Here is a 7,784-nt window from a genome sequence, read left to right as displayed (position 1 = left end):
GGTTGGTTGGTTTGGTTAGGTTGGTTAGAACTAGAATTAGGTTAGAATTTGAGGTTAGAATTTTAGGTTAAAACAAGCATAATTATGGTTTAGTTATCAATTTAGATAATATGTATGCTTAGGTTGGGTTGGTTAGGGTATGTTGGTAAGGTATAGGTATGGTTGGTTATTTTGTGGTTGGTTTATATATATATATATATATATATATATATATATATATATATATATATATATATATATATATATATATATATATATATATTAGTATATTTTGGTAGCAGTCTTTCCTGTAGACATATATTATTAAATATGACCGAAAAAGTAAGATTAATAATTCTAACACGAATTTTCTCGATCTTTCGTACATTTCTTTTCACTGTTGGTGGTAATTCAAAAATCAATTCTCCAAAATTCATTTTTATTTCTAGTCTGAAGCGACACTTGAGCGCGTTTCGTAAAACTTATTACATTTTCAAAGATTTTAGTTTACACATACACAACTGAATAGAACTTACACATCTCCGATTTGTTTATATCTACATTTGAGTGAGATGGATGGGGTGAGGTGGTATTAATAGGGTATTAATTTCATCAACACAAGACAGAACACGAAACAATGGGTATTGAATGGAAGTGATTGTAGAAAGCCTATTGGTCCATATTTCTTGATGCTTCTATATTGGAGCGGAGTCTTGAGGTGGGTAGTTTACGAAAGATCAAGAAAATTCGTGTTAGAATTATTAATCTTACTTTTTCGGTCATATTTAATAATATATATATATATATATATATATATATATATATATATATATATATATATATATATATATATATATATATATATATATATATATATATATATATATATATATATATTTAGGTTAGGTTAGTTTAGGCTAGGAAATTGGCTACGTTTGTAGAAATAGAAATAGGTAAAAAAATAAAAAAAAATGAATAGAGTATAAATAAATTATAAATTATTTAAAAACAATAAATATAATAAAGAGAAAAAAATAGCTGGAATTTTAGGTAACGTTTCTTATCACCGAATGCCTCTGTTCACCTGGCAGTAAATAGGTATCCAGGAGTTGGTTAGGTTAGTTTTGGCTAGGAAATCAGCTAGGTGTGGAGGGTTAGGTTAGGTTAGGTTATTTTAGGGTAGGAAATAGGCTATGTTTGTAGAAATAGTAATAGAAAGAGGGCTGTAATTGTAGGTAGCGTTTCCTATCACCGAACGCCTCTATTCACCTAGCAGTAAATAGGTATCCAGAAGTTAGTTAGTTAGGTTAGTTTAGATAAGGTTAGGTTAGGTTAAATTAGGTTAGGTTAGGTTAGTTATTGCTAGGAAATAGGCTAGGTTTGTAGAAATAGAAATAGGGCTGTAACTGTTGGTAGCGTTTCTTATCACCGAATGCCTCTGTTCATCTTGCAGTAAATAGGTATACAAAAGTAAGTTAGTTAGGTTAGTTTAGATATGGTTAGGTTAGGTTAGGTTAGGTTAGATTAGGTTAGGTTAGTTTTGGCTAGGAAATGGGCTAGGTTAGTTTTGGCTAGGAAATAGGCTAGGTTTGTAGAAATAGAAAGAGGACTGTAACTGTTGGTAGCGTTTCTTATCAGCGAATGCCCCTGTTCACCTAGCAGTAAATAGGTATCCAGGAGTTAGTAAGCAAGCTTCTTGGGGCGTGGTGAGTGAGGGTTAGTTAATCAGTCCCTAGATGGATCTTGTGGGGTGGTGGGTGTTGGAGACCACTATATAAGCGTAACATGTATAAAATGCCTGTCTGCCTGTCCCCCGACTCAATGATGTTACACGTATTGACTAAATGAAGCCTAAGAGAGCATATGCAAGGCCTAGGATGAGTTATTTGTCAGCAGCAGCAGCAACTTGTGCGAGATCAATGGCAGCGGCGGCATCCCATCCTTTTCTATTTTGGAGCAACAGTAGTAGTAGTAGTAGTAGTAGAAGAAGTAGTAGTAGTCCATTTGTTGTTGGTTAATTTGACTAAATAGTTGCAATAAGTACTATCATTAATGGAGAATTGGCTGCTATGTACCTCCGCCTGCCTGCCCGCCCGCTGCAGTTACCATTATCTTGACTCACTCACTCACATGTGATTAGTTACTACTTGTATACAATAGAAACAGCCATACTACCTACCTACCACCTTGAGAACACTGCGTCTCGTCCCATACATCAGTCAGGTTAAGCACCGTTGAATTTGGTTAGTACATGGATGGGTGACCTGCCTGGGAACACCAACTGCTGCTGATGGTATACATATTTGGGCAGTCTCCGTGGGTCAGTGTGTGTGTACATGAATGTCGCACATGGAAATGTGTACATGCCATTTTAATAATAGTTTACCATCCATGAAGAAAACGTCTACCTATATGTCAGTCCATTGGCTCTCTCTGCCGCCCGGCCGGCCTACCTACCTGCTAAAATTTGTCCACTCAATATGCTGTTGAATATCTATCTCCAGTGATCACATACCCTTAATTCCTACATTATTAACCAAATGATCTCATTAACAAATCTTTACACATTTCAACCACCTACCTTCCTGCTAACATCAATCACAAAAACTAATACACTCAACTCTTTCCTAAACACTTTTCTTATTCCTTCCTCAACACTTCGCACTACATAACCTATCTTACAAAATTAAATTTAAATACCTAACTGCCAACCCATCCCCCTGCCCCCCCCCCCCCAACGACACTTCCCAAGATAGCATCTCAGGACCACTCCCCCCCCCCCCCACCGTGCCCCCTCCCAAACCAACACCCCCCCCCCCACAATGGAGGCCGCCGTACCCCTACCCCCCCCCCCAATACCACCCCATCCACAATCCCACAACACACCCCACCCCAACACAGAAAATGGCGGCCACAACGCTATATTTAACCAGCCAAAACCTTCGTTTCTTCCCCTATGTATGTTATTTATTCTTGAAATAAAACGAAGAAAAAAACAAACCGGATTTTTCCTTCCCTAGTAAAACATATATTTTATAGAATGAGACATAAAATAGCACATATTAGATATTGGATTGCTTGTTTACCATTCTCAAACTTATTTGGAAACACCACACTAATTATTAATTAATACATACTTTTAAACACACACACACACACACACACACACACACACACACACACACACACACACACACACACACACACACACACACACACACACACACACACACACATCTACCTATATGTCAGTCCAGAAGTGACATATGTGACAGTCCAGAAGTCAGTCCTATATGTCCCCCCTAACAGAAGAGTTAGGGGGGACATGATCACCACATTCAAGATTCTGAAGGGGATTGATAGGGTAGATAAAGACAGTCTATTTAACACAAGGGGCACACGTACTAGGGGACACAGGTGGAAACTGAGTGCCCAAATGAGCCACAGAGATATTAGAAAGAACTTTTTTAGTGTCAGAGTGGTTGACAAATGGAATACATTAGGAAGTGATGTGGTGGAGGCTGACTCCATACACAGTTTCAAGTGTAGATATGACAGAGCCCGATAGGCTCAGGAATCTGTACACCTGTTGATTGACGGTTGAGAGGCGGGACCAAAGAGCCAGAGCTCAACCCCCGCAAACACAACTAGGTGAGTACAACTAGGTGAGTACATGTCAGTTAGCCTAAATTCTCCAATATTCATTCATAAAACTGCTTCACGGGACTGCAACCTCATCAAACAAAGCTGTCAGGTATTTCTAACTGACAACACAAATTAACAACTTCACATGTCAATCATGGCAACTGTTCATAAATAGACACTAACTAACCTTGCTATGAGATATAAATACAAGTGCCAAATTTGATTCAGAAGGCAACTCCAGCGTGGCCTAGTCGGATAGAACATGTTCTTAATCCGGACAGACCTGCGTTCGAGCCTGTCGGAATGGTTGCAAGTACAGGGCACAGATTTCTCTGTGTGTCCCCTCCTGTAGGAGCATCAGTTTCGATAGATTCTCTGGATAGCCAAGATTGATTGACTGACCCTTTGGAATGTGGGGAAGGGTTGAAGTCCGGGGGCCCACGTACGGATACATGGATCAACTGACCTAGGTCAGGTCTTTCAATCCACCTGGATTTCAGGTGGGGAGAAGGGAGGCAATTTGGGTTGACACAAATAGCTTCCTGGACCCAAAACCCCATGGATTCACAGACACGGACACGCACACGGACACTCATGGACTCTGACACGAACCGAAAATTCGGGTCAGATAATAAGAAGGGAGGATAGGTTGGTTAGGTTGGTTGGTTAGGTTGGTTGGTTAAGTTAGGTTGCCTAGGTTGGTTGATTAGGTTGGTTGGATAGGTTAGTTAGTTAGGTTGGTTGGTTAGGTTGGTTGGTTAGGTTGGTTGGTTGGTTGGTTAGGTTGGTTAGGTTGGTTGGTTAGGTTGGTTAGTTAGCTTAGTTAGGTTAGTTGGTTAGGTTGGTTGGTTTGGTTAGGTTGGTTAGAACTAGAATTAGGTTAGAATTTGAGGTTAGAATTTTAGGTTAAAACAAGCATAATTATGGTTTAGTTATCAATTTAGATAATATGTATGCTTAGGTTGGGTTGGTTAGGGTATGTTGGTAAGGTATAGGTATGGTTGGTTATTTTGTGGTTGGTTTATATATATATATATATATATATATATATATATATATATATATATATATATATATATATATATATATATATATATTAGTATATTTTGGTAGCAGTCTTTCCTGTAGACATATATTATTAAATATGACCGAAAAAGTAAGATTAATAATTCTAACACGAATTTTCTCGATCTTTCGTACATTTCTTTTCACTGTTGGTGGTAATTCAAAAATCAATTCTCCAAAATTCATTTTTATTTCTAGTCTGACGCGACACTTGAGCGCGTTTCGTAAAACTTATTACATTTTCAAAGATTTTAGTTTACACATACACAACTGAATAGAACTTACACATCTCCGATTTGTTTATATCTACATTTGAGTGAGATGGATGGGGTGAGGTGGTATTAATAGGGTATTAATTTCATCAACACAAGACAGAACACGAAACAATGGGTATTGAATGGAAGTGATTGTAGAAAGCCTATTGGTCCATATTTCTTGATGCTTCTATATTGGAGCAGAGTCTTGAGGTGGGTAGTTTACGAAAGATCAAGAAAATTCGTGTTAGAATTATTAATCTTACTTTTTCGGTCATATTTAATAATATATATATATATATATATATATATATATATATATATATATATATATATATATATATATATATATATATGTCGTACCTAGTAGCCAGAACGCACTTCTCAGCTTACTATGCAAGGCCCAATTTGCCTAATAAGCCAACTTTCCATGAATTTATTGTTTTTCGACTACCTAACCTACCTAACCTAACCTAACCTAACTTTTTCGGCTACCTAACCTAACCTAACCTATAAAGATAGGTTAGGTTAGGTTAGGAAGGGTTGGTTAGGTTTGGTCATATATCTACGTTAATTTTAACTTCAATAAACAAACATTGACCTCATACATAATGAAATGGGTAGCTTTATCATTCCATAAGAAAAAAATTAGAAAAAATATAGTTATTCAGGAAAACTTGGCTTATTAGGCAAATCGGGCCTTGAATAGTAGGCCAAAAAGTGAGTTCTGGCTACTAGGTACGACATATATATATATATATATATATATATATATATATATATATATATATATATATATATATATTTAGGTTAGGTTAGTTTAGGCTAGGAAATTGGCTACGTTTATAGAAATAGAAATAGGTAAAAAAATAAAAAAAAATGAATAGATTATAAATAAATTATAAATTATTTAAAAACAATAAATATAATAAAGAGAAAAAAATAGCTGGAATTTTAGGTAACGTTTCTTATCACCGAATGCCTCTGTTCACCTGGCAGTAAATAGGTATCCAGGAGTTGGTTAGGTTAGTTTTGGCTAGGAAATCAGCTAGGTGTGGAGGGTTAGGTTAGGTTAGGTTATTTTAGGGTAGGAAATAGGCTATGTTTGTAGAAATAGTAATAGAAAGAGGGCTGTAATTGTAGGTAGCGTTTCCTATCACCGAACGCCTCTATTCACCTAGCAGTAAATAGGTATCCAGAAGTTAGTTAGTTAGGTTAGTTTAGATAAGGTTAGGTTAGGTTAAATTAGGTTAGGTTAGGTTAGTTATTGCTAGGAAATAGGCTAGGTTTGTAGAAATAGAAATAGGGCTGTAACTGTTGGTAGCGTTTCTTATCACCGAATGCCTCTGTTCATCTTGCAGTAAATAGGTATACAAAAGTAAGTTAGTTAGGTTAGTTTAGATATGGTTAGGTTAGGTTAGGTTAGGTTAGATTAGGTTAGGTTAGTTTTGGCTAGGAAATGGGCTAGGTTAGTTTTGGCTAGGAAATAGGCTAGGTTTGTAGAAATAGAAAGAGGACTGTAACTGTTGGTAGCGTTTCTTATCAGCGAATGCCCCTGTTCACCTAGCAGTAAATAGGTATCCAGGAGTTAGTAAGCAAGCTACTTGGGGCGTGGTGAGTGAGGGTTAGTTAATCAGTCCCTAGATGGATCTTGTGGGGTGGTGGGTGTTGGAGACCACTATATAAGCGTAACATGTATAAAATGCCTGTCTGCCTGTCCCCCGACTCAATGATGTTACACGTATTGACTAAATGAAGCCTAAGAGAGCATATGCAAGGCCTAGGATGAGTTATTTGTCAGCAGCAGCAGCAACTTGTGCGAGATCAATGGCAGCGGCGGCATCCCATCCTTTTCTATTTTGGAGCAACAGTAGTAGTAGTAGTAGTAGTAGAAGAAGTAGTAGTAGTCCATTTGTTGTTGGTTAATTTGACTAAATAGTTGCAATAAGTACTATCATTAATGGAGAATTGGCTGCTATGTACCTCCGCCTGCCTGCCCGCCCGCTGCAGTTACCATTATCTTGACTCACTCACTCACATGTGATTAGTTACTACTTGTATACAATAGAAACAGCCATACTACCTACCTACCACCTTGAGAACACTGCGTCTCGTCCCATACATCAGTCAGGTTAAGCACCGTTGAATTTGGTTAGTACATGGATGGGTGACCTGCCTGGGAACACCAACTGCTGCTGATGGTATACATATTTGGGCAGTCTCCGTGGGTCAGTGTGTGTGTACATGAATGTCGCACATGGAAATGTGTACATGCCATTTTAATAATAGTTTACCATCCATGAAGAAAACGTCTACCTATATGTCAGTCCATTGGCTCTCTCTGCCGCCCGGCCGGCCTACCTACCTGCTAAAATTTGTCCACTCAATATGCTGTTGAATATCTATCTCCAGTGAACACTTACCCTTAATTCCTACATTATTAACCAAATGATCTCATTAACAAATCTTTACACATTTCAACCACCTACCTTCCTGCTAACATCAATCACAAAAACTAATACACTCAACTCAGTCCTAAACACTTTTCTTATTCCTTCCTCAACACTTCGCTCTACATAACCTATCTTACAAAATTAAATTTAAATACCTAACTGCCAACCCATCCCCCTGCCCCCCCCCCCCCCAACGACACTTCCCAAGATAGCATCTCAGGACCACTCCCCCCCCCCCCCCACCGTGCCCCCTCCCAAACCAACACCCCCCCCCCACAATGGAGGCCGCCGTACCCCTACCCCCCCCCCCCCCAATACCACCCCATCCACAATCCCACAACACACCCCACCCCCAACACAGAAAATGGCGGCCACAACGCTATAATTA

Source organism: Procambarus clarkii, unplaced genomic scaffold (genome assembly GCF_040958095.1).
Source record: "Procambarus clarkii isolate CNS0578487 unplaced genomic scaffold, FALCON_Pclarkii_2.0 HiC_scaffold_126, whole genome shotgun sequence".
NCBI classification, from domain to species: domain Eukaryota; kingdom Metazoa; phylum Arthropoda; class Malacostraca; order Decapoda; family Cambaridae; genus Procambarus; species Procambarus clarkii.
Note: the sequence above shows the minus strand (reverse complement) of the source record.